The sequence below is a fragment of the Octodon degus genome, unplaced genomic scaffold (assembly GCF_000260255.1).
Source record: "Octodon degus isolate 3935 unplaced genomic scaffold, OctDeg1.0 scaffold00034, whole genome shotgun sequence".
In the NCBI taxonomy this organism is placed as follows: domain Eukaryota; kingdom Metazoa; phylum Chordata; class Mammalia; order Rodentia; family Octodontidae; genus Octodon; species Octodon degus.
The window spans coordinates 112,624-120,233 of record NW_004524610.1 but is presented as its reverse complement, the minus strand read 5'-3'; positions in this window follow the sequence as shown (position 1 = coordinate 120,233).

Below are 7,610 nucleotides of genomic sequence, written 5' to 3'. Positions count from 1 at the left end.
TGGTATTTTAGTACAGGGTCTGCAGGGTCTCACTACGTATAATGATCTGCCTGTGTTCAGCCTCCCAAAAGCTGGGATTACAGGCAGGTGCCATGATGCCCAGTCTCAATCACCATCTCAGAGTGCCCCGGGGGTGGGACGGCACAGCACACATGCAAGGGTGGAGCCCCAGCCGACCAGTGTCTTGCCTAAGCAGGCGCTTTAGTCCGCTGAGCTATTTGGCCGGCCCCATAATTTATAATAGCTAGATCTTGTAAACTACACAAATGCTTATCAACTGAGGAAGGGACAAAAAAGATATGGTACTTTCATACAATGGTACTACTTGGCCATCAGGAAAGATAAACAGGATGTTTTTATAGATAAATGAATGTACCCTGAGACCACACATTTAAGTGAAATAAACTAGATGCACACATGCAAACATCCCCATGTTGTCTCCCAGGTGTGAGAAGCTGACAGTAAATATGATTCAAAATGTACAACAGATACTGCAAAATGGTAAGAAACTTCAAAAGGAAAGAGAAACCAGGATGGGAGAAAGGAGAAAAGCAAAATGTGTGTGTGTATAACTACAGTTATATATGACATAGTACTAATTTCTTAGTTCATTGGAAAGGTTTGTGCTAATGTTGATTGGACAACTAAATGCCTATGTTTTGTACTCATAGTAACCAATTTAAAGATAATACACAATGTTTTAACCATTGTTACCCTCCTATTATCTTGACTTGAATTTTTTATTTTCTTCTTTATAAAAAGTCTGCTTCTTGTGCTATGGATAACTACTGATAACAATGTACAATGTATTATCAAAACTGTCCTATTAATCAGCTGTGAAACTGTCTCATTTATATTTATTTCTTAATAAAAAATAAAGAAAGAAAAGCTAAATAAGTGGAAAGAGAAAAAAAAGACCAATAAACTTATTCATCAAGCACAAAATTAAAAAATATAAAATAAAATAAAAAACCAAAAACAATCGCACTAATAGCTCAGGCTGGGATAGGACAGACCAGAGTTTCTTACAGAGGAAATGAGGACTCAAACTACTGAACTATGTGAATAAGTAAATATTCTAATAAAATAAAATGTTAATGGAAATAAACCCTTTAACATATTCCTAACCTGTATACACGGCATTTTCTAAACTATTGTTCCTTGGGCTTCATAAACCATAAAATATATTTTTGTATTTAATCTCAGTATTTTTACACGTTACTCTAATGTACTAGACCATCATAAAATCCACTGAAGGAGCAATTTTTAAAATGAATCATTTCTAAAGGTAAATAGAGGGACTAATATTTGCTTCACACATTTGATTAGATCACTTTGTACCTGTATTCTGGACATTAAGACCACTAATTAACCTAAGGAAACACACTAAAACGTTTCAAGAACGTTTCAATATAATTTGTTATCCAAATAAAATGGGGCTCCCACAACTCAGCCTTTTCTCCCTTTTTCTTGCAATAATATTCTTACTTCCTAAATCTGCATTTTCAATAATCTACAGACATGCTTCTTGTGAATTTTTTTCCACTGGAAAATAAAATTTTTTTGAAGATTGTGCTTTAATGGTTGAGGTTAAAGTAGGCCAACAGCTGTGCATGGAGGTGCCCACCTGTAATCCCAGCATGCAGGAGGCTGAGGCAAGAGAATACCACGAGTTCAAGGCCAGTCTAGACTACATAAGTAAATTCAAGGCCAGTCTACACTACATAGAGACACCACGGCTCAAATAACCAAAAACAAAGTAGGCCAACAGAAAAAATATTTTTCATTCATTAGCAAAATGAGATTGAAGCTGAGCAAATAACTGTAATTTGAATTTAGGATTTTCTTTTCCTGACACATTTCTCAGGCCAGTGAAGCCTTTAGTGCTACAGATTTGGAGGCCTCCTCAGAAAACTAGGGCACGGGGGCGGTGGACTGCGCGGCACACCCACCAGCGGTGCTGGGGGCTGCGGGCTCGGGCAGCTCCCGCCTTCCAACGCTTCCCCTCCCGCACAGGCCTGTCACCGGGGACTGCTGGACCGGAGCGACAGGCCAGAGCCTCCGGTCTTGCCCTGAGGAAAGGTCGCTGACAGCTCTCCAATCCGCCCTCGGTCGCATCTCGAGGGCGCGCCGAAGATTTCTCCTCCCGGAGCCGGCTGAGGCGCCGGACCGACCAAGGGTGCGCCCGGCGGAGGGCGCCCCGCAGTCCCCGTCCCACCCCGGGGCGCAGCGGGGTCCCGCGGGCGCCAGCAGCTGGGCGGGCAGTTGCGCTCGGCGTCCTCTCCAGGCCCGGCGACCCGCCACCCGGCGACGCGGCCACCCGGCGACCCGGCGCTCTCCCGCCGCGCCCAGACGCCCACGACACGCCCCCGTGGTCCCTCCGGGGAAACCCCGGACACCTAGGTCAGCGAAAGGGAAAACAAGCGCGGCCACCCAGGACACCAGCCCGAGTTCCTGCAGGCTCCCGGGCATCACGTCCACGCACCCTCGGCTGCGGTGCGGCGGCCAGGCCGCGGGGAAGGAGCTCCAGCCCGCTCCGCCCGAGGCGGAGCACCGACGCGAGGGAGCACGCGCTTGAGACCCAAGGCTGCGGGCCTCAGGGCTTCTCGCGAGACCGAGAACCAACTCCCAGGAGTCCTTGCGACGGCGGCCGGCTCCCGTCGGACTCGGGCGCTAGGACCCAGCAGCGCTCCATCGTCCGGGCTGGGGTAGTTCCTTCGGTTTAGATGAGCGGTTTAGATGAGCGTGAGAGTTAGTCTTGTTCCCTCTTCCCGCATCCGTGTCTGCCTGTCGTCTGTCGTCTGCCTGTCGTTTGCTTCTCGTCTGCCTGTCGTCTGTCTGTCGTCGTCTGTCGTCTGCCTGTCATCTGTCGTCTGCCTGTTGTCTGTCGTGTCTGTCGTCTGTCTGTCGTCTGCCTCTCGTCTGTCGTCTGTCATCTGCCTGTCGCCTGTCGTCTGTCTGTCGTCTGTCTGTCGTCTGCCTCTCGTCTGTCTGTCGTCTGTCTGTCTGCCTGTCGTCTGTCGTCTGTCATCTGTCTGTCGTCTGCCTGTCGTCGTCTGTCGTCTGCCTGTCGTCTGTCGTCTGCCTGTTGTCTGTCGTTTGCTCTCGTCTGCCTGTCGTCTGTCTGTCGTGTTTGTCGTCTGTCTGTCTGCCTGTCGCCTGTCTGTCGTCTGACTGTCTCGTCTGACTGTCGTCTGTCTGTCGTCTGCCTCTCGTCTGTCGTCTGCCTGTCATCTGTCGTCTGTTGTCTGTCTGCCTGTCGTCTGTCTGCCTGTCGTCTGTTGTCGATCTGTCGTCTGTCGTCTGCCTGTCGTCTGTCTGTCTGTCGTCTGTCATCTGTCATCTATCATGTATCTCCTTCCTGATTTGAGTGGAGATTCTAACTAAACTTTGTCTTTCACGTTTTTTGCTTACTTCTCCCTTGAAGGAACTCCTGGCAAACTTTTGGGAATGGTTCCTACATAATGTTTTAGCAAAATTATCTTTAATTTCATTTCTTTCATTATTTCTCACTTTTTCTGTATCTCTTACTAATTAGAGATGGAACTCAATTTATCATCTGATAGTTATGGCTGTTTTCCAGCGCTTTCTATTTTTATTTTTTCAAGAAAAATTTCTTGGGGCTGGTGAGATGGCTCAGTGGTCTACAGCACCTACTTAGAACAAGCTAAGCTAAGCAAAGCATAGGGACTGCGGTTCAATCCTCCAGCACCACATGTCAGCCAGCCCCGCCCCCTGGTGGGCTGAGCTGGCCACACACAAAATAAATGAATAAATAAATAATAAAAAAATTTTAAAGAAAAATTTCTTGAATTAAAGGGAAGGAAAGAGAATAGGAAGAAAGAAGAAAGATGTATCATTGAACAGATACAAATTCTCTGTGATCAATATTGTATATATCTAAAATGTACCAATAAAATTAATTTTTAAAATCAAGCTATGTGAACGATTTCACCAAAAATTTGGTCCTAAGCTTACACAAGATCTACAAATAAAATCTTAAAGTTTAGTCATAAAGACAGGTGAACTTGTTTCATTGTGGCATAAATATTTTCATATAATTTAGGTAAATCTTTGACAAATGAGTTAATTTAAATTTGTTAAGATTATAAAAAGATTTCAGTTTCCTTAACACACATTTTTACCTGATTGTTGGACAATCATAATCGTATGTATCTTTGTTTTGTTTGAGATAGGGTCTTGCTATGTAATTCCAACTGGCCTTGGACTCACTAGTCCATGCTAGCCTTGAATTTACAGTGATCCTCCACCTCAGCCTTGAAAGTGCTGGGATCACAGGCACATGCCACTGTGCACAGCTAATTGTCTTTATGTTTGTTAGTTTTTTGTTTTGTTTTTTTAGTAAGGGTCTACAGGGTTTCACTACCTAGATCAGACACATAGTGATCCGCCTGTGTTCAGCCTCCCAAAGAGCTGAGATTACGGGCTCACGCCACCATGCCTAGTCTCAGTCATTATCTCAGTGTGCTGGAGGGGCGGGCAGGCACAGCAAGGCGGGATCGAACCCTGGCTGCTTGTTTGCCTAAACAGGTGCTTTAATCCACTGAGATTTTTTTTTTTTTTTAGATTTTTGAAATGCAGTATCCATTGCTATTTCAAGTAGAGCAACTCTTACTGTTATTGTTTGACTAAGAAATTAATTACTGTCTATTCTTGTATATCAGTTTCCATAAGCAGTCTAGAAATAACTTTAATTATAAAGGGGATAATTGTTCATAAATGTGTTGATAGGTAAGAAACAATGTATAAGTAAATAAGTTAAAACATAAGAACCTCAATTCTTAAATATAAATTGAAGTACTTTTGAGTTTTTTAATTCTGTAAAAAATTAAATTAGGTTCATTAAATGTGTCTTCATAAATTGCTATATCATAAAACTACTTAAGATTGCTTTCTTCTTCAGTTTTCAATAAAAGTAGGATTAGCAAGAGTTTAAATATTGGTTAACAGGGGCCAGCCAGATAGCTCAGCAGATTAAAGCGCCCGCTTAGGCAGATGCAGGGATGGGGTTCAATCCCTGGCATGCAATGCCAGCCCTGCCCCCAGGCACACTGAGATGGTGATTGACACTGGGAGTGGTGGCACGCCTCTGTAATCCCATCACTTGGAAGGCTAAAAACAGAAGGATCACTACAAGTCCGATCTATGTAATGAGACCCTGTAGACCCTGTACTAAATACATTTTTAAAAATAAGTAAGAAAAGTTGACTGGAGGAAAGGAATAACTCTTGAGAGATAGGAGGGGTCCCAGGTGGGTTGCCAGCAAGGTCATTTCTCCAAGAATGTTTTAAGGAGCAGAATCACAAGATGGGTAAAAAAATCATGAGATGGGTATAAAATGGGTCAAACTATTGTCCACCAATAGGATTCTAAGTATAGTGTCTTAACTATTTTGATCCAATAGGGATGTGGGGCACGTAGCAAGGGCGGATGGCTGACATCATTAACTTTGACTTTTCTATGACTTCTACAATAGGAACATTTTTGGAAACAGATGAGCTCAGCTAGTCTGGTCACCCATCAGGTGTCTGATGTGTATCTGAACTTAATGTACTGGGTGGCACTGATTATAGTATTATCCCAAATTTCCATTTATCTTTTAGGGAAGTGTACAAATCTGGCCATGTAACTTTAATCTTGAAGCCTTGCATTCTTCAGATATGCCACTTAGCACAATCTTAATGTCTCTTTTACTGATTTGAGATCTCAGTACCTCTCTATGTATTAATTTTTATCTAACTTAGCTGCCTATAATGGTATCATGATCTCAAGAGCCATTCATTTTCTTACAAATGACTCAAGTTTATTTTTCTTGGATGAGCAGTACTCCATTGCGTACAAATACCATGATGACTTTATTGATTCACCTGTTAATTGATAGATAGGCCACTTCCATGATTTACTTGCAGTGAACAGTGCTGCTATAAACATGGGTATATGTATCACTATAATATGATGACTTTAGCTCTTTCTAGAAGACACCAGAAGTATAACTGGGTAAAATGGAATTTCTGCTTTTAATTTTTTGAGCAATCTCTAAGATCATCATTTTCCATAATGTTTGTACTAGTTTAAATTGCCACCAAAAATAAAAGTAGTACAGATAGCAAACCTGAGGGTGGGAAACCACTCTCCTCCACCAGCTTAAATTTGTGTAACACCCCAGACTCAGTCCTTTTTCATTGTCCTAAGAGAAACAGAAATAAAAAAGACCCCCCCAAAATCTGTAAAGCTTCAGACCAGACAGAGCAAATGCATGTTAGAGCTTATGGCCTAACTTTCAATAACACTTTACCCACTCAAACTTCTTAAAAATTTCACAGAGAAGACATCTCATGTGTGTGATTAAAAGAGATTGAATTCTGATACTGCCAAGCATACTAGGTGCTATTTGGATGACCCAACACCCTGTCAATCACTTCTGTCAATCTTATAAAGACATCCAGAGGCACCCAGAGTGGGCCGCACAAAATTTAAAATGCAAAAGCCTGGTTTATATTTGTTCTTCCCTCGTCCCTGCTGTCCTGGCAGCACTTGTCCACTTGGGACGCCCTCTCTGTTTCTGATGACACAGACGCCCTACACACAACTTCCCATTACCTTCAACAAATGTTGCTTTCTTCCTTTGCTCACCATACAGAAGAACTGATCTCTTGGAGCACTGCTTTTCCTCCACAGTTCACCAACATTTCCCGCTAAGTATGTGAAAATGGACATTCTTAGTAGAGTAAGGTGGAATCTCAGTGATGTTTTGATTTACATTTCTCTAATGACTACCTCTAAGCACCGTGTCCCTTTATGCTTCCTTTGTTCTGGTCTTATCACCATGTTCTAGCCTATTTCCTACAAGAAAAAACCTCCACCAGATCTTGCCAGCTGCAAAAGAGAAATAAAAAGAACCATTAAGCAGAAAAATGCTTGTTCCAAACCTTGCACCAGTCAGAAAGAAATCAACTTATAGGTCTAATTGATCTTTTGCTTTTAGAATTCCAGATTTCTAAATCTGCAAGATCTGATATTATGAAGTCCTTGAGCCAGCAGAAACTAGATGCAAGATTATGTGAATCTACACACACAAGAAAAAAGAAACGATTCTATATCAAACTATCGATGAGTTTTTGACTGCCACACTAAACTGTGGGTACAGAAGTTTATATTTTTCCACAAAGTTATGTGCTGAAGAGAATTCACATCAATGTAAAGTATAAAATAAGCAAGTATTCGTTGGCTTATTTTAAAACATAGAAATATAGAGCAAATTAACATTAAAGACAACTACTTTATTGTTTGCAGTTCAGCCCAGATACGGTCCAATCCTGTCTACTTTCTTCATGTGGGATACAGCATACAAAAGTTAATAGTTAAAAAAAAAGTTAATAGTTATACCCATGACCTTAAATAATTGTAAAATAATGGATTCATGAGTATCTTATCAAACATTTTATATCAATATGGCTATAGCGATCATCTGAATTTTAATTATTAGAAAACAGGTAGCCCATGAGACTTTATGCAGGGTAGCTTTTTCTCTCGGTCTCTCTGTCTCTCTCTCCCTCCCTCCCTCTCTCTTTCCCCCCTCCCTTTTCCCC